Source organism: Hyla sarda, chromosome 6, assembly GCF_029499605.1.
Source record: "Hyla sarda isolate aHylSar1 chromosome 6, aHylSar1.hap1, whole genome shotgun sequence".
In the NCBI taxonomy this organism is placed as follows: domain Eukaryota; kingdom Metazoa; phylum Chordata; class Amphibia; order Anura; family Hylidae; genus Hyla; species Hyla sarda.
In genome coordinates, this window is record NC_079194.1 from 95,547,800 (window position 1) to 95,572,826 (window position 25,027).

Genomic DNA, 25,027 nt, shown 5'->3' on the forward strand with positions numbered 1-25,027 from the left:
ACAGGACTATATAATTGGCATCCATATTGCGGCCAGTCACTTCATTCATTACACTGCAGAGAGAGAGGACGGACAGCCTGTATGTGTGTGTTACACATAAAATCTTTTTCCAGCAGCATTTCATTTCCTAGTCACATCAGCGTTCTGGTGAGCAAAGAGCAGTGCTTTTTTCCCACTAAAAGGGATTTTTACTGCAGTAATTAACCTCCCAGTCACTTTCTACAGCATTGCATTACAGAGAGGGGCAGAGAGCTGTGTGTTGCCTCATACATTTCAACAAGCAGCCTCAACTTCATAAACCTTAGCAGAGGAGGCAGGAATAATTTTTCAGCTCAATTCTGTGTCTTTGCTCCACAACAAATCATCTGCTGGTTATACTAGTCTGTAGACAGTATAATACCCAGCAGTCCATTCCTAATGGTCTTTGACAGAGTGCAATTTTGGGTTTAGTACACAGCTTTTGCGGGCTTCAGCATTGTTGTGTACTGCTGGTGTTGTTCAAAAAAATTTTTTTTTCGGGCCTCATAAGTGCATACCACATACCTACATCTAAGAAGTGTACTATTTTGTAGCTGTTAATATGTCAAGGGCCTAGATACTGTAAAAGTCTGCACAAAAATAATCACCGGCTGATGTTTTATTCCAATAAGATTTTTTAAGTGTACTTTAGGGCATTTTTCTGCCCTCTTTGTTCCACAACAAATGGTCTGTTTGATAAACTAGTCTGTAGAATGTATAACACATACCCAGCAGTCCATTCCTAATAGTCTGTGAGAGAGTGCAATTTTGAGTTTAGTACACAGCGACTGTGTGCTGCAGCACTGCAGTACTGCTGGTGTTGTGCAAAAATACATATTTTTACCGTAAGCATACTGTAGCGCATTTTTCTGCCCTCATAAGTGCATACCACATTCTTACATCTAAGTAGTGTACTATTTTGTAGTTGTTAATATGTCAAGGGCCTAGATACTGTTAACGTCCAGGCAAAAGTAATCACTAGCTGTTTTTTACTCCAATAAAAAAAATTTAAGCGTACTGTAGCGCATTTTTCGGCCCTCATACCAGGTACATACATCTAAGTAGTGTACTATTTTGTACCTAGATACTGTGAAAGTCCAGGCAAAAGTACACACCTGCTGCTGTTCTAGACAAATACTGTTTTAAGCGTATTTAACTCCCCTCATATTCGGACTAAGTATGTCAGGCAGAGAAGTGCCAGGACATGCACAGAGGAGTGGCAGAGGCCCAAATTCATCATGCGCAGGCAGGGGTCACAGCAGACTAGGGGCCAGTGGCAACAGGAGTCGCAGCGAGAGGCCTTAGCTCCCGGTAACAGCTAGCAGTCATGTCTCGACCAGCAACCCATCTGCCGTCATTGATTGGTTAAAACGGTCATCCACTTCATCACAAGTGATCTTATGCTGTTGGAAGCCAGGGGAGCCAGGTGGCAATTGGGAGCCAGATGCAGAAGGGGCTTCATCACCATCAGGAGAAGAGGGTTGCAGGTTGCCCATGAGGCAGCAGCTGAGCCAGCAAGGTGGTAGCGTGGTCGGCAGTCAACATGGGGGCAGAAGTGGAAATTTTGAGCCAAACATTCCCAGGGGAGACCACCTGCTTCGCGGCAGCCTTCCTTCCCGGGAGGTAGTGGAGAAGTGGTTCCTAGAGAGGGCGGTAGTAGCAGTCAATTAGTGCAGATTTTTGGTGGGAAAATCAGCTACTCGGCGATGTGGCAGTTTTTCATCAAGCATCCGGAGGAGGTTAACATAGCCACATGCAAGATGTGTTGGCAGAAGGTGAAGCGTGGCCAGGGTTCCAATGTTGGCACCACAGCCCTGCATCAACATAAACTGCGTCACCATAAAGCAGCCTGGCTCCAATGTAGTGGTCCAGCCTTCTGCATCACCCAGTGGCACGCTGCTCCATCTTTCAGCCAGCCAAGGCTCCACAAGCTCAGCCAATGGGAGCTGTGTTTCATGCCCTCCTTCTGTCACTCCAGATGCTCCTGCTCCTCCTACTTTTAGTCAGTCATTCCGCCAACAATCCATCGGCGAAGCCATGTCCAAGAGACAACAGTTTGCGCCCACTCGTCCAACGGCGCAGAAGCTGAATGTGCTCATGTCCAAGTTGCTGGTGCTGCAGTCCCTCCCTTTTCAATTGGTGGACTCTGCACCTTTCAGAGAACTGATGGCTTGTGCCGAGCCGAGATGGAGAGTGACAAGTGTCATTTATTTGCAAAGAAGGCAAAATGAGCCCTGCACAATTTTGTAGAAGAGAAGGTGGGCCAGTCCTTGAGCCTTTCGGTGTGTACCAAAGTACATGACAGCGTCGACATCTGAAGCTGTAACTATGGTCCGGGACAATACATGTCTGTCACGATTCGGCTTCCAGGTAGTGGATCCTCTGTGTCAGCGAGGGATTGGCGTGGACCGTGCTAGTGGACCGGTTCTAAGAGGCTACTGGTTTTCACCAGAGCCCGCCGCAAAGCGGGATGGTCTTGCTCCGGCAGTAGCAACCAGGTCGTATCCACTAGCAACGGCTCAACCTCGCTGACTGCTGAGAAGGCGTGGGACAGAAGGACTAGGCAGTGGCAAGGTCAGACGTAGCAGAAGGTCGGGGGCAGGCGGCAAGGTTCGTAGTCAGGATGGATAGCAGAAGTTCAGGTACACAGGCTTTGGACACACTAAACGCTTTCACTGGCACAAGGCAACAAGATCCGGCCAGGGAGTGCAAGGGAGGAGATCAGATATAGCCAGGGAGCAGATGGAAGCCAATTAAGCTAATTGGGCCAGGCACCAATCATTGGTGCACTGGCCCTTTAAGTCTCAGAGAGCTGGCGCGCGTGCGCCCTAGAGAGCGGAGCCGCGCGCGCCAGCACATGACAGCAGGGGACCGGGACGGGTAAGTGACCTGGGATGCGATTCGCGAGCGGGCGCGTCCCGCTGTGCGAATCGCATCCCCAACGGCCATGACAGTGCAGCGCTCCCGGTCAGCGGGACTGACCGGGGCGCTGCAGGGAAAAAGACGCCGTGAGCGCTCCGGGGAGGAGCGGGGACCCGGAGCGCTAGGCGTAACAATGTCCTTTATGGCTCACTGGGTGAATGTGCTTCCTGCACAGCCAAAACAAAAAACTTGGACAGGTCACGCAGCTTCCTCTTCCATGCTCTCAGGCCGTTGGTCCTGTTACAGTGTGCGATTCCACCTCCTCATTCTCCACTGTGTCCTCAGCCTCCACTGCTCAGACAAGTCTCAGTGCCCCCTCAGCATACCATGTGTGACAGGCATGTCTGTGTCATGTTGTTCTTCACATGGTTTGCCTTGGTGAACAGAGTCACACAGGGGAAGAACTGTTAAAAGTCAGTCGTAAAGAAATTGGAGCATGGCTTACTCCACGAAAACTGGAAAGGGGAACCATAGTGACTGACAACGGGAAGAACATCTTGTCTGTGCTGCTACTGGGAAGCCTGAGACATGCGCCCTGCATGGCACACATGTTCCATCTGATTGTCAAGCGGTTCCTGAAGTGTTCCCCTCATTTGCAAGATATCTTAACAAAGGGAAGGAAACTTTGCATGCACTTCAGACACTCGTACACCGCAAAGCACACCCTCTTTGAGCTGCAGTGTCAGAACGGTAATCCCCAACATAGTCCACACAATGGAATTTCACACTTCATATGTTGGACCGACTATACTAACAGAGAAAAGCCATCACCAATTTCTTGATGATCCAAGGGGATAGGGGTACTGCCCTGTTTAACTTCAATGTCAACGAGTGGCAGCTCATACGTGACACCTGCCGTTTGCTCAGGCCCTTTGAGGAAGCCACATTATTAGTAAATTGCCAGGATTACTGGATGGACAACATGTAGAGATGAGCGAACTTTTCAAAAATTTGATTCGGCCGATTCGCCGAATTTTCCGAAAAAGTTTGTTTCGATCCGAATTTTTTCTCGCCAAATCTATATTAAAAAGGCTATTTCTAGCCTACATACAGCCTCTATAGGGGTATAGAACACTTTGCTGTGTTCTAAAACGCATATGGAGTGTGCTGGGGTCGTGAAATAATACTGTTATTCAGAATAACATGCAGATTACCGGCATCGCTTTTAGAATCACTTCCGCACAGCAGCACAATGACAGAGCCTGGTGGTGGCATCAGTGTCAGGAGACCATATAGCCCCTTAAGGACCCAGCCCAAATATACCTTAAGGACCCGGCCATTTTTTGAACATCTGACCACTGTCACTTCAAGCATTAATAACTCTGGGATGCTTTTACCTTTCATTCTGATTACGAGATTGTTTTTTCGTGACATATTCTACTTTATGTTAGTGGTAAAATTTTTGTCGATACTTGCATCATAAAATTGACGTGTTTTTACTTTTGGAAGACATCAGAGGGCTTCAAAGTTCAGCAACAATTTTCCAATTTTTGACAACATTTTCAAAATCAGAATTTTTCAGGGACCAGTTCAGTTTTGAAGTAGATTTGAAGGGCCTTCATATTAGAAATACCCCACAAATTACCCCATTATAAAAACTGCACCCCTCAAAGTATTCAAAATGACATTCAGTAAGTTTGTTAACCCTTTAGGTGTTTCACAGGAATAGCAGCAAAGTGAAGGAGAAAATTCAAAATCTTCATTTTTTGCACTCGCATGTTCTTGTAGACCCAGTTTTTGAATTTTTACAAGGGGTAATAGATGAAAAATCCCCCCAAAATTTGTAACCCAATTTCTCTCGAGTAAGGAAATACCTCATATGTGTATGTCAAGTGTTCGGCGGGTGCACTAGAGGGCTCGGAAGGGAAGGAGCGACAATGGGATTTTGGAGAGGGAATTTTGCTGAAATGGTTTTTGGGGGGCATGTCACATTTAGGTAGCCCCTATGGTGCCAGAACAGCAGAAAACCCCGACATGGCATACCATTTTGGAAACTAGACCCCTCAAGGCACGTAACAAGGGGTCCAGTGAGCCTTAACACCCCACAGGTGTTTGACGACTTTTTGTTAAAGTCGGATGTGTAAATGAAAAAAAAAATTTTCACTAAAGTGCAGTTTTTCCCCCAAATTTACAATTTTTACAAAGGGTAATGGGAGAAAATGCCCCCCCCCCCCCCAAATTTGTAACCCCATCTCACATTTGGCTTTTTGAAAGCAACTTTTGCTGAAATGTTTTTTTGGGGGCATGTCGCATTTAGGAAGCCCCTGTGGTGCCAGAACAGCAAAAAATACCCACATGGCATACTATTTTGGAAACTACACCCCTCAAGGAACGTAACAAGGGGTCCGCTGAGCCTTAAAACCCCACAGGTGTTTGACGACTTTTTGTTTTAAAATTGGATGTGTAAATGAAAAAAAAAATTTTTTTTTACTAAAATGCAGTTTTTCCCCTAAATTTTACATTTTTACAAGGAGTAATAGGATAAAATTACCCCCAAAATTTGTAACCCCATTTCTTCTGAGTATGGAAATACCCCATGTTAGGACGTAAAATTCTCTGCTGGCGAACTACAATGCTCAGAAGAGGAGGAGCGCCATTGAGCTTTTGGAAAGAGAATTAGTTTGGAATGGTAGTCAGGGGCCAAGTGCGTTTACAAAGCCCCCCGTGGTGCCAGAACAGTGGACCCCCCACATGTGACTCCATTTTGGAAACTACACCCCTCACAGAATTTAATAAGGGGTGCAGTGAGTATTTACACCCCACAGATCTTTGGAACAGTGGGCTGTGCAAATGAAAAATTTAATTTTTCATTTTTACGGACCACTGTTCCAAAAATCTGTCAGACACCTGTGGGAGGTAATTTCTCAATGTACCCCTTATTACATTACGTGAGGGGTGTAGTTTCCAAAATGGGGTCACGTGTGTCGGGGGTCCATTGTTCTGGCACTATGGGGGCTTTGTAAACACATGTGGCCTTCAATTCCGGACAAATTTTCTCTACAAAATCCCAATGGCGCTCCTTCTCTTCTGAGCATTGTAGTCCGCCCGCAGAGCACTTTAAATTCACATATGGGGTATGTTCTTACTCAGAAGAGATGGGGTTAAAAATTTGGGGGGGCTTTTTTCCTATTTTCCCTTGTAAAAATGAAAAATTTAGGGTAACACCAGCATTTTAGTGAAAAAATATATTTTTTTTCATTTTCCCATCCAAATTTAATGAAAATTCGTCAAACACCTGTGGGGTGTTCAGGCTCACTATACCCCTTGTCACGTTCGGTGAGGGGTGTAGTTTCCAAAATGGGGTCACATGTGGGTATTTTTTTTTGCGTTTGTCAGAACCGCTGTAAAATCAGCCACCCCTGTGCAAATCAGCAATTTAGGCCTCAAATGTACATGGTGCGCTCTCACTCCTGAGCCTTGTTGTGCGCCCACAGAGCATTTTACGTCCACATCTGGGGTATTTCCGTAGTCAGGAGAAATTGCGTTACAAATTTTGGGGGTCTTTTTTTCCTTTTACCGCTTGTGGAAATAAAAAGTATGGGGCAACACCAGCATGTTAGTGTGCATTTTTTTTTTGACACTAACAGGCTGGTGTAGCCCCCAACTTTTCCTTTTCACAAGCGGTAAAAGTAAAAAAAGACCCCCAAAATTTGTAGTGCAATTTCTCCCGAGTACGGCGATATCCGGTATATGGCCCTAAACTGTTTCCTTGAAATACGACAGGGCTCCGAAGTAATAGAGCACCATGCGCATTTGAGGACTAAATTAGGGATTGCATAGGGGTGGACATAGGGGTATTCTACGACAGTGATTCCCAAACAGGGTGCCTCCAGCTGTTGCTAAACTCAGTCAGTGGCTGTCCAGAAATGCTGTGAGTTGTTGTTTTGCAACAGCTGGAGGCTCCGTTTTGGAAACACTGCCGTACAAGAAGTTTTAAATTGTTTATTGGGGGGGGGGACAGTGTAAGGGGGTGTATATGTTGTGTTTTACTCTTTATTATGTGTTAGTGTAGTGTAGTGTTTTTAGAGTACATTCACACTGGCGTGTATTACGGTGAATTTCCCGCTAGGAGTCTGCGCTGCGGCGAAAAATTTGCCATAGCCCAAACTTGAAGCAGGAAATTTACTGTAAACCTGCCAGTGTGAATGTACCCTGTATGTTCACATGGGGGGGGGGGGGGGGGGGCAAACCTCCAGCTGTTTCAAAACTACAACTCCCAGCATGTACTGACAGACCGTGCATGCTGGGAGTTGTACTTTTGCAACAGCTGGAGACAACCTTCAGTTAGGTTCTGTTACCTAACTCAATATTTTCCAACCAGTGTGCCTCCAGCTGTTGCAAAACTACAACTCCCAGCATGTACTAATCACCGAAGGGCATGCTGGGAGATGTAGTTATGCAACAGCTGGAGGTACCCAACTACAACTCCCAGCATGCCGAGACAGCTGTTTGCTTTCTGGGCATGCTGGGAATTGCAGTTTTGCAACATCTGGAGAGCTACAGTTTTTAGACCACTGCACAGTGATCTCCAAACTGTGGACCTCCAGATGTTGCAAAACTACAACTCCCAGCATGCCCAGACAACAAACAGCTATGTGGGCATGCTAGGAGTTGTAGTTTTGCGACATCTGGAGGGATATAGTTTAGAGACCACTGTATAGTGGTCTCAAACTGAAGCCCTCCAGCTGTTGCAAAACTACATATTCCAGCATGCCCAAACAGCTGTCTGGGCATGCTGGGAGTTGTAGTTTTGAAACATCTGGAGGGCTACAGTTAGGGACCACGGTCTCAGACTGTAGCCCTCCAGATCAACTTACCGGCTTCCGTAGGATCCCGGGAGCCGTCCTCTTCAGACGCACGTCACGCCGCCCGCCGATCAACGTCGCCACAGCCTCCGGATGGGTAAGTGGACGTCGGTGCCCGGTCCCCTTCGGTTCCCTGTTCTGCCCCGCCTATTGTGGGTGGGCAGGACGGGGAAAACTAAAGTTAACCCCCCGCCCCCGGTCTGCTATTGGTCGTTGCCTCTGACGATCAATAGCAGACCAATTACAGGGATAGGAGGGGTGGCAACCCTGCCACCTCACTCCTATGCCTACAGGGGGATCGTGGGTGTCTTAGACAACCGCGATCCCCCTTCTATTCCGGGTCACCGGGTCACAATAGACCCGTATGACCCGGAATCGGCGCAAATCGCAAGTGTGAATTCACTTGCGATTTGCGCCGATCGCCGACGGGGGGGGGGGGGGGGGTCTGATGACCCCCTGAGCATTTGCACGGGGTGCCTGCTGATTGATATCAGCAGTCACCCCGGTCCGGTCCCCGCCCGGCACGCGGCGGGGACCGAAATTCCCACGGGCCTATGGATACGCCCTGGGTCCTTAAGTACCAGGATGTCAAGGTGTATCCATATGCCCTAGGTCCTTAAGTGGATAGTGACTGAATAACATAGTGTGGAGGTGTTGGCAGCATGAGGACACCATATAGTGGCTGAATGACACAGCATGGACATGTTGTCAGCATGAGGAGACCATATAGTGGCAGAATGACACAGCGTGGAGGTGTTGGCAGCATGAGGAGACCATATAGTGGCTGAATGACACAGCTTGGATGAGGCCGAAGCATGAGGATACCATATAGTGGCTGAATGACACAGTTTGGATGAGGCTGAAGCATGAGGACACCATATAGTGGCTGAATGACACAGCATGGAGGTTTTAGCAGCATGAGGACCCCATATAGTGGCTGAATGACACAGCATGCACATGTTGTCAGCATGAGGAGACCATATAGTGGCTGAATGGCACAGCGTGAAGGTGTTGGCAGCATAACACCATATAGTGGCTGAATGACACAGCATGGACATGTTGTCAGCATGAGAAGACCATATAGCGGCTGAATGGCACAGCATGGAGGTGTTGGCAGCATGAGGAGACCATATAGTGGATCAATGGCACAGCCCGGAGTTGCCAGCAGCATGAGTAGGCACTAGGCCTTCACAATCCCTAAGATTAAAAGATGAATTAAGAAATTTAAACCTATGAGGAAATGTGAAATTACCAGACCCAGGCCCCACAGCGGCATCAGTATCCCATACATTGCCTAAATGACACAGCCTGGAGTTGGCTGATGCACAAGTTCACACCAGGGCTTCCCAATCCACCCCAAAAAACACCACAATTTTAGAAATGTCTTTAAAAGATTTTGGATAGCGGGTGCTACCTATGAGAAAATTTGAAATTCCCAGACCCAGGCCCCACAGCGGCATAAGTAACCCGGCACTTATTGCCTGAATGACACAGCCTGGAGTTAGCTGATGCACGAGTTCACACCAGGGCTTCACAATCCACCCCCCAAAAACACCACCATTTTTGAAATTTTTGAAAAAGATTTTGGATAGCGGGTGCTACCTATGAGAAAGTTTGAAATGACCAGACCCTGGCCCCAATGCGGCATCAGTAACCCATATATTTTCTGAATGACACAGCCTGGAGTTGGCTGATGCACGAGTTCACACCAGGGCTTCACAATCCCCCCCCCCCCCCAAAAAAAAACACCACAATTTTAGACATTTTTGAAAAAGATTTTGGATAGCGGGTGCTACCTATGAGAAAATGTGAAATTATCAGACCCAGGCCCCACAGCGGCATCAGTAACCCATATATTGCCTGAATGACACAGCCTTGAGTTGGCTAATGCACGAGTTCACACCAGGGCTTCACAATCCACCCCAGAAAAACACCACAATTTTAGAAATGTTTGAAAAAGATTTTGGATAGCGGGTGCTACCTATGAGCAAATTTGAAATTACCAGACCCAGGCCCCACAGCGGCATCAGTAACCCATACATTGCCTGAATGACACAGCCTTGAGTTGGCTGATGCACAAGTTCACACCAGGGCTTCACAATACCCCCCCCCCCCCCAAAAAAAAACACCACAATTTTAGACATTTTTGAAAAAGATTTTGAATAGCGGGTGCTACCTATGAGAAAATGTGAAATTACCAGACCCAGGCCCCACAGCGGCATCAGTAACCCATATATTGCCTGAATGACACAGCCTGGAGTTGGCTAATGCACAAGTTCACACCAGGGCTTCACAATCCACCCCAAAAAAAAACACAATTTTAGAAATTTTTGAAAAAGATTTTGGATAGCGGGTGCTACCTATGAGAAAATTTGAAATTACCAGACCCAGGCCCCACAGCGGCATCAGTAACTCATATATTGCCTGAATGCCACAAGCTGTAGTTGGCTGATGCATGAGTACGCACCAAAGCTTCACAATCCCTAATAAAAAAAGACAATCCCTAAGATTAAAAGATGAATTAAGAAATTTAAACCTATGAGAAAATGTGAAATTACCAGACCCAGGCCCCACAGCGGCATCAGTATCCCATATATTGCCTAAATGACACAGCCTAGAGTTGGCTGATGCACAAGTTCACACCAGGGCTTCACAATCCACCCCAAAAAAACACCACAATTTTAGAAATTTCTTTAAAAGATTTTGGATAGACTTCCGGTTCCGGCGCGGCCATGTAATGATCCAGGAGACGGAGCTCCCACTCACCACTATCGTACCCGCAAAGTACCAGCACCGGCCCCGCTCCCTGTACGTACCGGACTGCCCCGGGACACACCAGCACTGCCAGGGACTCTGTATTCGGGCCACCCGGACATCGGGATCGCACGGCAGCATGGAGTCTCAGGTGCGGCCGCTCCAACCCGCCGCCATCTTCATTATCTACAGCGGGCAGGAGACCGCGCCACAGGAGGGGAGCACAGCAGCTCTGCGATCAGGAGTGGATCCCGGAATTACACAGAAGGCATCTCTGGGGTGCACAGCAACTGTACCTATCCTCACGACCTGGTCACCTCTTCCACTATCTGGGAGCCACTGCTGGAACTGTTATATAACCCTGTTGCGCCTCTGGGTGCTGTGCCTTGCCCTTTGACCAGTCCTGTCCTGGGTGAGGACAGTATAAGGGACATTCTCCATTTAAGCTCCTGCTGCCTATTATATTATATCTCTTGGTGGTGATCCACAGCCAATACACAGACTGCATACTTACCTTCAAGGGTCCAGATTACTAGGAGTTATATTCACATATATGGTTCAAAGTATTTTATTCGGATACATCATAGGTAGTGTACAAACATATCAATCATGTCTTAACAAGTACCCAATTTTTTTCATTCATGTTTCACATCACATGTATAGTATACACAAGTTAAGTGAAGGAAAGAAACAATAAGGAAAAATAAAACATAACTTGCAGGTTAGCATGGTCAGGAGTACATGCATATAATGGGGGGGATACAGAAAAGTTTACTCCCACGGTCGCCCCATTAGCTTAGAATAGAAAACCTGCTCTGAGCAACATGCAGTACATCCACAGGTACAAGTAATAAAAGAAACATCTCACAATTGTGATGGTAAATGAGACAACCATAAAATAACCAGCAAACCTAAGTAACGAAGGTGGAGAGTGAGAAAACAGACCGTCTACCGAGGATTATGAATATGACATATTAAGGTACTACTGGAATAGAAGATAAAAGATAAGATGGACTCCAAGGGGTTCCCGGGGTACTGAGTGCATTATGAAGTGGAGAGAACACAAAGGGAGGGAGGTAGGGGGAGGGAAGTAGGAAAAGAAGAAGAGGAAGGAAATGGAGAGTGGGGAAATAGAGGGAAAAGGACGAAGGCCTAAAGGCTCCCAGGATTCCCAGAGAGACATGTGGTCAACTCTAATATTCTATCATATCACGGAGTGTATTGGTAAGGAGGTAATGGATCTAGTCCCATCCCAATATTTTTTCCAACCGGTCCACATTTCACGGAATCGGCGATGTCGACCTTGGCCTATCGCCCAAATCTCCTCCATGACATAGGCATGATTAATAACTGTGCATAGCTCATTAAGTGATGGGCTGGTGGAAGTTTTCCAATGCCTAGTGAGAATCAATTTGGCTATTATTAAGATTTTACATATCAGGCATCTGATATTGGGAGGAAATTGATCCAGACCTATCAGCAATAAAGCTAGACTTGGGGTTAGTTGTACTCTAATTGAAAGGACAGCTGTAAGGAGGTGTTCTACGCCCTTCCAATATGATGAGATTATCGGGCAGTCCCACAAAATGTGTAAAAGTGTACCCCTGTATGAGCAACCCCTCCAGCATAGGTCAGAACAAGTCGGGTACATGCGGTGAAGCCGTGCAGGGGTGTGGTACCATCTGAGATGGGTTTTCATGGCCGCTTCAATGTGAGTCATACTCTGGAGGGATTTATAGATATATTTGTATGCCAAAGCCCAATGAGCAGGAGTAAATACTTCATTAAGGTCTAGTTCCCAGGCTCTCATTACCGGTGTAAGTGTGAGGTCGCAATGAGAGCTTAATTCGGAGTAGATAGGTTTTAAACCTACCTTTCTAAGAGAAAAAGCTCTAAACAAAGATGAGTTCAGTGGAGGGGGGCGGCAGTTTTGTATAAAATTTTTAATCCTAAGATAGGGAAAGAGTAAGCGCGGTGGTAAGTTGTATTTGTGTTGCAATGTGGGGTAGGGAAGAATCGCGTCACCTTCACTTAAATGACCTACCGTAGTGATATGACACTGTAGCCAAGGTGACACGTTTAAGTCAGGTATAGCCAGTCGTAACAGCTCCAATGGAGCCTGTAATTTACAGGATATGTCTTTCGCCGAACTCATGGAATGGGACAATTTCCAACAGTGGAGCCCTGCCAGGGTTAGGGGTGACAGTGTAGGAGGGGGTGTGATGCCCCATGCATATATGTACAACAGGGTTTTGGGGCTGACTCCCCGTGCATAGAAACTTTCTATCGCAACCCATGGGATTGCCATGTTGTCCTCCCACAGGGGCCGTAAAAGAGAGACCAGTGTGGCTAAGTAATACCTGCGTATATCTGGGATTCCCAGACCGCCCACTCCCTTATGTTTAGTCGCTATAGAGTGATGGATGCGGGGTCTGGACCCTCCCCAAATATAAGAGTTGACCAATGTTCTAACCTTCGAGAAGAAAGATAATGGGATAGTGATAGGCAATGTTCGGAATAGATATAGTAGTTTGGGCAACGTGGACATCTTAAAGGCCGCAACTCTACCAAGCCATGAAACCTCAACCCTGCCCATCTGTGTAAGTTCTGCTTGTAGAGATTGGAGAAAGGGAGTGTAATTAGCATTGTAGAGAGTGTGGAGCCAGGGGGTGAGAGTAACACCTAGATATCTAATGCCACCGGATTGCCAGTCTAATTGGTATTTCCTTTTAAGGGAAGCAAGGGAAGAGGGGGGAAGGTGGAGGGGTAGTACTTGAGATTTTAGGTGGTTCAGTTTGTAATATGATATTTCTCCAAATCTTTGCAGTAAGGAAAGTATCACCGGGAGGGAACTGTCAGGGTGTGATAAAGATAAAAGTATATCGTCAGCATAAAGTGATATAACATGTGTGCGATTGCCCATACGTATGCCGTGGATATCAACATGCGTCCGTACCGCCTGAGCCAAAGGTTCCAGAGAGAGAATAAACAAAAGGGGCGACAAGGGGCAACCCTGTCTAGTCCCATTGGTCAGGCGGAAGGAGTCTGATAGAGTTCCATTGACATAAACGGCAGCGGTGGGGTGTGTATATAGAGCATTAATTGCTGATACTATGGGGCCATAGAAACCCATAACTTCAAGGACTTTAAAGGCATAAGACCAGTGTATGCGGTCAAACGCTTTTTCCGCGTCTAAAGCAACCAAGAGGGCTGGCAACTTGTGGTGGTTGATGTAATGTATGAGATTGAGGGCCCTGCGGGAATTATCGGAGGACTGACGGTTCTTTACAAATCCAGTTTGGTCTGTAGCAATTAGATATGGGAGAACTTGAGAGAGTCTAGACGCAAGCAGTTTTGCGTATATCTTAACATCACAATTTAACAAAGATATGGGGCGGAAATTTTGGGGGGTGTCAGGTTCCTTTCCGGGCTTAGTTAGGGCAACAATTAGTGCCTGTTGATTTTCTGTGGGCAATGAACCACGGTCTATGGCATGTTGAAAGAGGTTCAGCATGGGGGTCACCAGAACAGAGGTAAATGCTTTAAAATACTCATTAGTCAGACCATCCGGTCCCGGCGACTTCCCCATGGGGAGGGACTTTATGGTCCTAGTAAGCTCGTCAGTAGTGATAGGGGAGTTGAGGATAGTGAGGTGGTCGGGTTGTAAAGAGGGGAGCTTAATTGATGTGAGGAAGTCCTCTATGGTGTCACTTGTCGGCTGAGGGGTATTGGCGTCATCCCTAAGATTATACAGAGATTCATAATAGGTTTTAAATCGGTTTGCTATTTCCTTCGGATGTGTCAGCTTGGCTGATTTATCCTGATTCCAAAGGAAAGGGATTTTTGATTTGGCCTGCCTACGTTTAAGTGCAAAGGCTAACAGTTTGCCAGCCTTATTGGAGCAGGTGTAGTAAGTTGCTTTTATTCGCCGCAACCGTCGTTCATGGTCAACGAACAGTCTCTCCCTCAGTGTAGTTCTTAGTTCTAACAAACGTGTTTTAAGTGCTAGGGTTTGGGAGGATTTATTGAGGGACTCTATGTCTCGGATATCTTGAAGTAACCTATTCATTTCAGCTGTCCTAGCGGCTTTTAGTTTGGAGCCTAGCTTAATGAATGTGCCCCTGATGAACGCCTTATGGGCATTCCAAGTAGTATCAGCAGGTGTAGTAGTGCAGGAATGTATGTCAAAATATTCTCTTAAGTCAGACTCCAACACTTGCGAGTGGACGGGGTGGTGTAACAGGAATTGGTTGGTACGCCAAAGGTACGTCAGAGGTACACATGTGGTTTCTTTAATCGTTAGCAGAACTGGTGCATGATCCGACCATTTTATTTGACCAATAGAAGACGTAAGCACGTCCAGTAATAATGCTCTGTCTAATAGGAAAAAATCTAGTCGGGAGTAACTATTATGGGCCGACGAGAAGAAGGAATAATCCCTCTCGCCGCTATGCTGGGTTCTCCAAACATCAAACAAATCAGCACCATGAAGAATTTTAATAAAATCAGAGGAGCCCGAATGGAACCCCTTAGTGCTATCCCACTCCCCGTCCATCACAGTGTTGAAGTCTCCACATACCAGCAGTCTGCCTTCACAGCAGCGTTTTACCCTCTTAAGTATTTTATTTAGAAACCTCCCCTGACCCCTATTAGGAGCGTAGACCGATACAAGTGTGTAGAGTATATTATTCAGGGATCCCACTAAAATGATGTATCTACCCGAAGGGTCCTCGATACAGGACTTTAGAGTGAAAGCCACTGAATTTTTAATTGCAATTGAGACACCTCTTGTCTTGGAGGAGGCATGGGAATGAAAAATATTAGCATATTGGGGGTGTTTTAATCTATGAGCATCACCCTGTAAAAGATGCGTCTTTTGAATACATATGACATCAGCACCTAGTTGTTTCATTTCAGACCATAGCATCGCCCTTTTATACGGACTGTTGAGTCCATTTACATTAAGTGACACAAATGTCAACACCATGACAGCAACTTATCCTCTGCTAAAAATGCATACATCCTGATCTGTTTACATAACTGAGACTGTAGTACCTCACGGGCGGTTGGGAGACAATCTATCCACCTAGAACAGAACAACACAAAGTAGTAGAACAGAACAAACAAACATAAAGTAAAACAAAAAAATAAAAAGAACCAACGCATAGCATCAGTGTGGGAAAGTCTGTGGTATACCGCTCCCGCAGACAACTCATCAGGGGACATAGTCTACTTGTGCTGGTGTAGCCAGTCAGACCGGTCCGTGCCTTGGATAACCGGTGTGGACTCATTTTACAGATCCCACTGTAGACCATTCCGGGTCTACCCTATTAGGTGGAGGGCGACTCGGAGGGGCTTCATTTTCTTCTAGCAGCCGCCATTTGGCTAGCAACTGCTGACCCTCCTCAACCGTTTTTAATACATGCAGAGTATTGTCTTTTTGAACTAAAAGACGAACAGGGAATCCCCAACGATACATGATCTTGTTCCTCCTCAGTATGGAAGTGACAGGGAAAAATGATCTTCTCTGCTGCAGGGTGGCAGCAGAGAGGTCTGTGAAGAGAGTGATCTTTCCAAAGTCCCCAGACAGTGGAGGAGCCCTCCGAGAGGTAGCCATGAGCTCATCCTTAACATGGAAGTAGTGCAATCTAGCTAGTACGTCCCTGGGGATGTCATCAGCCAGATGGTTGGGTTTAGGCACCCTGTGTGCCCTATCAATAGTCAAGTCGAGAGGAGAACAATTAGGCAGTAGCTGTTTGATGAAATCTTGCAAGAACTTCTTTAGAGCGGAGGGGGGGACAGACTCCGGTACCCCTCTAAACTTCACATTATTTCTACGGGACCTGTCCTCCAGATCCGCCATTTTAGCCCGCATGGTAGCCACCTCAGCTTCTAGCTCATAGTGTGCATCAATGAGGGCGTTATGTGAGGTAGCATATTCACCCAGCTTTGTTTCAGCATGCCCGACTCTCTGCTTCACCTCCACTAGGTCTAATTGTACCGGTTTTAGCATGGAGGCAACATCAGCATGGATGGATTGTTGTAAGGCAACCAGCATGTTTTTGAGAGTAAGACCCGTAATCGGATCCTCACTAGTGGGGTGGCTCGCTAGGCAGTCTGCAATACATGGGGCAGGAGAAACACTCACCCCTGGCGCCTCCTGAAGTCGCTGGCGTTGTTTCGCAGGGCTTCCAGACAGGGGAGATGCAGGGGCTGAAGCAGACGCCCTGTCCGCAACCCGATGAGGACTTCCCGCTGCCAGCACGGATCTCCCAGACGAAGACACCGGGGCCTCCGGTGGTGAGGATGGAGGTACCGAGGAGCTTCTGCAAGCTGCACGTGTAGCGGGTAGGTGTGCAGGCGGACTTTGGTGACACGCGGAGGACTCCGAGGCCGCCGGAGAAGAAGCGCCATCTTGAGAGTCCAGAGGATCTGCCGAGATGTAGAAATCGGTCAGTTTTCGGAGTTTCACTCCAGATTTCACCCTCTTTCTGTTCCTATGGGACATAGCTGGTGGTATGGATCAGGTGGGGTAGTAATTCTTTGCTGTGGACAGTCCACAAGTCGCTGTAGTAGTCGCTTGGGCACGGAGCTCTCAGCCTAAGCTGCCATCTCCAGCAAGCGCCAAGCCACGCCCCCTATATTCACATATAGATCTGGTGGTTCCTGATCATCTTTATTTTCCTCACTGCTGCAATTCACAGTACTTGCTCTGGAGGGAGCTCTTATCACAACCATCCATTGAACGTTCTCCCACACTGGTAGGATCCTCCTGTCCTCACTCCAGCAATATTGTTGAGCCTATGGACCGCTATATTACCAAGGGTCAAGCACGGGACCCAGTGGGTGGCCTGAAGGCCTCACAAGTTAACCCCCCACTGGCTGTGTCCTCGCAACAGACAATAACTGCGGGTGTAAACTTTCCCTCTGAAGGGATGGAGGTGACAGGCAGCCAACTGCTTTTTTCCCAAACCGCACCTGATCAAGACACCTCTGCCCCGCCTCCACATCACCCCCCAGTCACGGGGGGGCCGGCAGATGCTATATTGAACTGTCCCGCTGACCTTCAATCTCTGGCGGCTGCCCTAATGCAACTGATCTCCCCTACTATACAGAACACTGTGAAGGACACGATTCACTCGTCATTATCTCAATTGCAGTCTGCAGTGCAAGATCATGATATCAGGTTGGGAGAGGCGGAAAAACATATAACTACCTTGGAGGAAGTGAATGGAGGGCTATTCGCCAGAGTACGGCAAGTGGAAAAAGACCTATGCAGCGTCAGCGAGAAACTAGATGACTTGGAAAATAGATCCAGGCGTAACAATCTCCGCCTGGTGGGGGTGGGTGAAACTCTCCTACATTCTGATTTACAAGCATTCTGCGAAGGTGACCTCCCTAAAGCTCTGGGATTACAACACAAGTGCCGAGTTGAGAGGGCACATCGTCTGGGACAATTACAGTCCAGCCGCTCGAAAGCTCCAGATGACGCTGCTTCTCGCCCACGCCAGGTGATCCTGAAGTTGCTGGATTACAACGACAAGATTGAAATCCTAAAGGCTTTCCGAAAGCGCACCTCCCCATTGACTTATCGCAACAAAAAAGTTTAGATTTTTGAAGATTTTTCAGCAGAAATTACCAAGCGCCGCAAGGCTTTCAGCACCGTATGCACGGCACTGTACAGGGCGAAGAAGCGCTTCTCCCTGCAATACCCAGCCACTTTAAAAGTCTTTTTGCCAGATGGCTCCTACAGATCCTTTCAGACCCCAGAGGATGCTTCGACCATGCTTCAGGAACTGCTAACTCAGACGACTGATCGACCTCAGACTCCCACCACACGCTCCTCAACACCCCAGGTGGGCAGGGGTGAAACATCTTCCAGGTCCCACCGCCGCCGGGACGATAGAGCTTGGTCGCCGTATGACCATGGGAAAAGGAGGAAGTCGCCAAATCGACGCAGCAGGAGCCGCAGCAGCCGATCTTCTTCCCCGGACTGAGGACTGATTGTCTTTCTCTTGTTATGACATTTGCTCAGGGGTGGTAGTACAGGTAGGAGAGGAGACAGATGGGGATCCAGTTATATCAGTTATTAATGTTCATGGGTTATGGGTCCTGTATTCCTGTCATTGATGTGAGTAGTCCGGGGCGAATTTGCTGATGCGCTGGGTACTCCAGGGACCCAATACTAGGTACTGTCTTTGCAGTGAAAAGTTACTGCTAGTTAAGATATTCACAAGATATCATGGGGTGGTCACTGTCCATTGTTCAGCGAGGTGGGGGCGGGAGTACTGGCCTCGCTATGTGTCCGAAAAAAGAGAAGTCTCATACCACCCTGATGGCGTCCATAGTGTCATCCTGGACGCCTCTATATGGTGGATTGTTCTTAATATTGTTTATTTTTCTGATGTTATTTGTTTCTTATTTCTTTTCTATCTTTCTTCGCATTCTCTGTGCTGATCTGGTCCGATTGTTTCTCCTCTCTGCTGTACCGCACTCTGTTCCACTACTGTCCTCAGTACAACTTCCTGAACTACTCTCATCCTCATCGCACCACCTGCTACTGTGTCTGCCGCTCCCACTCTTTTTCTCCACATGCTGGGATGTCCCTGGTGAGAGAACGAATATCATCTGTTATCATCTGTCCTCCTGTGCCTATGGGGACAGGGGGCTATTGTAAACATGTGTAGAGTCATTTCATGGAATGTTAAGGGCCTGAAGTCGCCACAGAAACGTATGTCCATTCTGAGGTATCTCAAACGTCTCCACCCCGATATTGTATTACTGCAAGAGACGCATCTCATGGAGGGTGATTATCAGAGGATGCGCAAACTATGGGTGGGACAGGTAGTAGGCTCGCCTGCAGTAGATGGCAAGTCTGGGGTGTTAACACTAATACACAAGGCTTTTCCCTGCAGACTGATTTCTCACGTACATGACGGTGAGGGTCGTATATCCCATATCACACTTGAACAGGAGGGTCAGACATATGATGTTTTTAATGTGTACACGCCTAATGATGATAATGCTTCTTTTTTCACCTCTTTAACAGATACTATCAATCGCGTTGCAGGTCCGCTCACTTTACTGGGTGGAGACCTCAACACGGTAGTGAACCCAATGTTGGATAGATCTGGGACATCGAACCCGCCAGTGGTCATCCGTCAAAGTGACAAGGTTCTCCCCCCTCTACTCGACCAAACCAGTATGCAAGACGCCTGGCGTCACATTCACCCTGACGCTCGTGAGTACACTCATTTCTCCCACGCACACAACACGTGGTCCCGGATTGACTACTTTCTGGTGAGCCCATCCCTTTGCTCTAGAATACTGGAGGTACACATCCAGGAGATGGTCTTGTCTGATCATTCTCCTGTGACTTTAGACATCATGCCAACCAGTTCCAAGGGCACTGATTTCCTTTGGCGATTCCCGACCTATTTACACACTGATGACTCGTTCTTGGACCTGCTACGGGGGTGGTGGGTGGAGTTTGAGACTGACAATGCAGCTCACAGGGACACGCCAGTTTTATATTGGGAAACAGCCAAGACAGTGGTCCGTGGAAAAATCATGATGTATTGCTCCTCCTTAAAATGTAAGACCAGGGAGGGTTTCGAGGCTGCTAGTGTGAAGTTATCTGATGCGTACTCTCGCTTTGTTGGCTCCCCCACTCCGCCTAACAAATTGAAATGGCAGGAAGCTCGATCTAACTATGAGTTATGGCTTGATAGGAGGGAACGGATATATAGGTCCCACATAGAAACGGATTTTTTAAAATATGGTAACAAATCGGGACGGCTGTTAGCTAGGTTAGCTAAAGCGACGCTAGCCCCATCCCATATCCTGGCATTATGTGACCCACAGGGTCAGACTAAACATGGCCCACGTGAGCTGAACCATATCTTGTGTTCTTATTATACCGATTTATGTGCGGCACCCCGAGACTCCTATGGAGAGGGAGAACGATTTCTTAATTCACTGACTTTGCCGTCTCTGTCGGACGAACAGCGTCAGGAACTGGACGCTGAAATATCGGAGGAGGAAGTACGTCCGGCAATAGGCTCCCTATCTGGGGGCAAGGCCCCGGGACCTGATGGTTACCCGGGAGAATTTTATAAGGCATTAAAGGACAAACTATCCCCCACCCTGACGGCTTACTACAACGACATTTATAGTACGGGAAGTGTTTGTTTCCAAGGTATTACCCAAGTCGGGGAAAGACCCCCTGGACCCTGGCTCCTACCGTCCCATTTCCCTCATCAATCAGGATGTGAAAATACTCTCTAAGATATTAGCAGATAGATTGGCTCGGTTTTTGCCTCATTTAGTGGGGGGTCACCAGGTTGGATTTGTAAAATCCAGATCTGCGGTAACCAATATACGTAAGGTGCTGGCGGTGATGGATGGGATCCGGGGTTAGTCGCAGCCGGACACCCAGCCTTCACTGTTGACGCTTGATGCCGAGAAGGCTTTCGACAATGTTTGCTGGGACTGGCTGGGACTGGTCTTATCTAAATTCGGGATCAGTGGGAAATTTAACTCCTTTTTATCCGGCCTTTACGATGGTCTAACTGCCAAGGTAGCAACCCCAGGCTTCCTATCTCCCCCTATCCCGCTGTTGAGGGGCACGAGACAGGGCTGCCCATTATCCCCCTTAATGTTTGACTTAGCTATCGAGCCCCTGGCTCGAGCACTTTTATCGGGTGATGTATTTGAGGGGATCATGGTAGGCTCCAGGGAATTACGACTTTCCATGTTTGCGGACGATGTCCTACTTTATCTCAATAATCCTGTGCAAGATGTAGTTAAAATATTGGAATTTCTAACGGAAGTAGGTCAATTCACGGGTTATAGGGTAAATGCAAGCAAAAGCATGCTGTTACCTCTGGGTACTGGGACTCCTAGAAACTTACTCTCCGCGGGAGACTTGGGGGTAACAGTAACAATGTCTCATATCACCTATCTGGGGATCCGCATAGGGCGCACGTCAGACACCCTCTATAAATTAAATTACGCCCCCATTCTTAAAAGGATTTCATTGGAACTAAAACGCTGGGAAAATTTACCACTATCTTTTCTGGGACGTTGTCACCTGGTCAAGATGATTAGCTTTCCTCGCCTCCTATACCCTCTCCAAACGCTGCCTATACTTTTGCGACATGTTGATATTCGTCAACTTAATGCTGATTTCACCCGCTTTCTATGGCAGGGGAAACGCCCACGAATTGCCCTACAAAAACTCATGCTGAGCAAGGCGGAGGGGGGAGTCAACTTCCCGAATGTGCGGGGATACAATTTGGCGTGCTTATTCCGGCATGTAAGGGACTGGCTGCATGGCACAACCTATTACTCTAATATATTGGTAGAACGAGCATTGGCGGCACCTTGGTCTCTGAGTGCGTTACTTCACACATCGTATGCTAAGTTGCCTCCTATGGTCAAGTCTTCTATCTTGTTACTAGACACTATAGTGCTTGGAGGGAAGTGCGCAAGCTGTATCGCCTTCCCTTTCTCCTTTCTAAACACATGCCCTTTAGGGGCCACCCCGAACTGCCCCACTGTGCCACCTCTCACTGGTTACGACTTTGGGAATCTAGGGGGGTACTGACGGCAGGTCACCTTATCGACAAGAACAATGCACATTGGCTTTCACCCGGGGATATCTTAAGGACCTTTGGTTTACCCCAGTCACATTTACTCTATGCCAACCAACTGTACTCCTTCTGTTCGTCAGGTTGAGAGATCTATCAGGGGAAGCTGTCGATCACCCCCTTGACCATGTTATTGGCCTGGAGCCGAGGAGGGCGTCTATTTATTCGCTCTACTCCTCTTTTCGGAATAGACTTATTAAACTGGACCCGCAGAAACTGTTCCCCACATGGGAACGCTGAACGGGGGACACGAATATACACAATATAATTTTGTCGGGTTGGGGTTTAGTGCGCAAACACATCATCAACGAGAGATGGAGGGAGACTTATTACAAATTTTCTCACGCAGCTCTTTACGGATTTAATATCCTACCCTCACCCACATTTCCTGATAGACTCACGAGTTGTCCTAAATGTACCACACCCTTGACTAATCTATATCATGGAGTTTGGAGTTGTCCGGACACGGCTGACTACTGGCGGATGGTATGTACTTATATACATGATAAGTGGAGGGTTACTCTCCCTTTCACACCTCAGGCCCTGCTCTTTCACCAATTTAGGCCACCGGAGGGAGGGGGGGGGTAGACATATACCGCATATCATTCATGTAGTGCTACTGGTGGCTTTGCGGTGTCTCTTTTTGAGGTGGTTGGAACAGCTGATTCCAGACTTAATCTTATTGATAACCCAATTGAAGGTTTATATGGGAGTAGACCGTTTAGATGCAGAACGCCATCGCAACTCAGGAACAAAGAAGTTCTTCTCTAAATGGAAGTCCTTTATTGTAACACACTTTGATTCCCAGGGGATAGCTGACATAGTTAGACCCTTCAGACACACAGAGTGGTATATTTTGGAGCTCCTAAAGGGCACTTTGGGAGCGCTACAGCTTCCGGACAGCTAGGAGCTGATGGATCAATGAATCTAGATGACAAATGGACTCCCACGGGAGTCGAGGGGTGAAGGAAGGGGATTGTTTGGTTCTTTATTATTGCTACTCTTAGAACAGTTTATTATACTGTCACTTTTGTATGATTATAATTTTGTTTTGCAAAATATATTATAAAAAAAAAAAAGATTTTGAATAGCGGGTGCTACCTATGAGAAAATTTGAAATTCCCAGACCCAGGCCCCACAACGGCATAAGTAACCCATTTATTGCCTGAATGACACAGCCTGGAGTTGGCTGATGCACGAGTTCACATCAGGGCTTCACAATCCCCCCCAAAAAACACCACAATTTTAGACATTTTTTAAAAAGATTTTGGATAGCGGGTGCTACCTATGAGAAAATGTGAAATTACCAGACCCAGGCCCCACAGCGGCATCAGTAACCCATATATTGCCTGAATGATACAGCCTGGAGTTGGCTAATGCACGAGTTCACACCAGGGCTTCACAATCCACCCCAGAAAAACACCACAATTTTAGAAATGTTTGAAAAAGATTTTGGATAGCGGGTGCTACCTATGAGAAAATTTGAAATTACCAGACCCAGGCCCCACAGCGGCATCAGTAACCCATATATTGCCTGAATGACACAGCCTTGAGTTGACTGATGCACGAGTTCACACCAGGGCTTCACAATCCCCCCCAAAAAACACCACAATTTTAGAAATTTTTGAAAAATATTTGGGATAGCGGGTGCTACCTATGAGAAAATGTGACATTACCAGACCCAGGCCCCACAGCGGCATCAGTAACCCATATATTGCCTGAATGACACAGCCTGGAGTTGGCTTATGCACAAGTTCACACCAGGGCTTCACAATCCACCCCAGAAAAACACCACAATTTTAGAAATTTTTGAAAATGATTTTGGATAGCGGGTGCTACCCATGAGAACATTTGAAATTCTCAGACCCAGGCCCAGCAGCGCCATCATTTTTTTATTTAAAACAAACTTTGCGTGTCCCGGACCCCAGCATGTGGGTACGAAGGACCAAATCCAACAAGCCCCCACAGGGCTCATGTAGCCGTGAGATTTCGGCGAAACATCTCCATTGCCCTGACCGGCCATTGTTTCCAAGACTTTTTGCCAAGGCAAACCATGTGAAGAACAGTGTGACACCGCCGTGACCTGCACACATGGTATGCTGAACGGCCACTGAGACTTGTCCGGGCAGTGGAGGCTTAAGACACAGTGGAGGATGTGGAGGTGGTGTAGCACACAGTCGCAGGACCAACGGGCTGACAGAATGTAGCAGGAAGCAGCATTGAGGACACACCAGGGCTTCAGAATCCCAAAGTAAAAACAAGGATTTTTAAAATAATTTTAAGAATATTTAGGACAGCGGGTGCTACCTATATGTTGCATGAATGACACACCCTGGAGTTGGCTGAGGCATGAGTACACACTAGGGCTTCACAATCCCTCCAAAAAAACACAACAATTGTAGAAATTTATGAAGAAGACTTATGGATAGTGGGGTGCTACCTATGAGAAAATTTTAAATTCCCAGACCCAGGCCCAGCAGCGCCATCAGTAAACCATATATTGCCTGAATGCCACAAGCTGTAGTTGGCTGATGCATGAGTATGCACCAAAGCTTCACAATTCCTAATAAAAAAGACAAAAAATGTTTACAGAAAATTTTTACGAAAATTTAGGACAGCGAGTGCTCTCTATATATTGCCAGAATGACGCAGCCTGGAGTTGGCTGCAGCATGAGGAAACCATTGAAATGTGCTATTTTTTTATTGGAAATTTAAATCAAAATTTGTGTTCCGGACCCCGCCGTGTGGGTACAAAGGACCTAATCTCACAAGCACCCACAGGGCTCATGTGGCCGTAAGATGTAGGCGCAACGTCTCCATAGCCCTAACCAGCCATTTTTTGTTTTTGTACGTTTGTTTAAGAACAAGCGCATATAC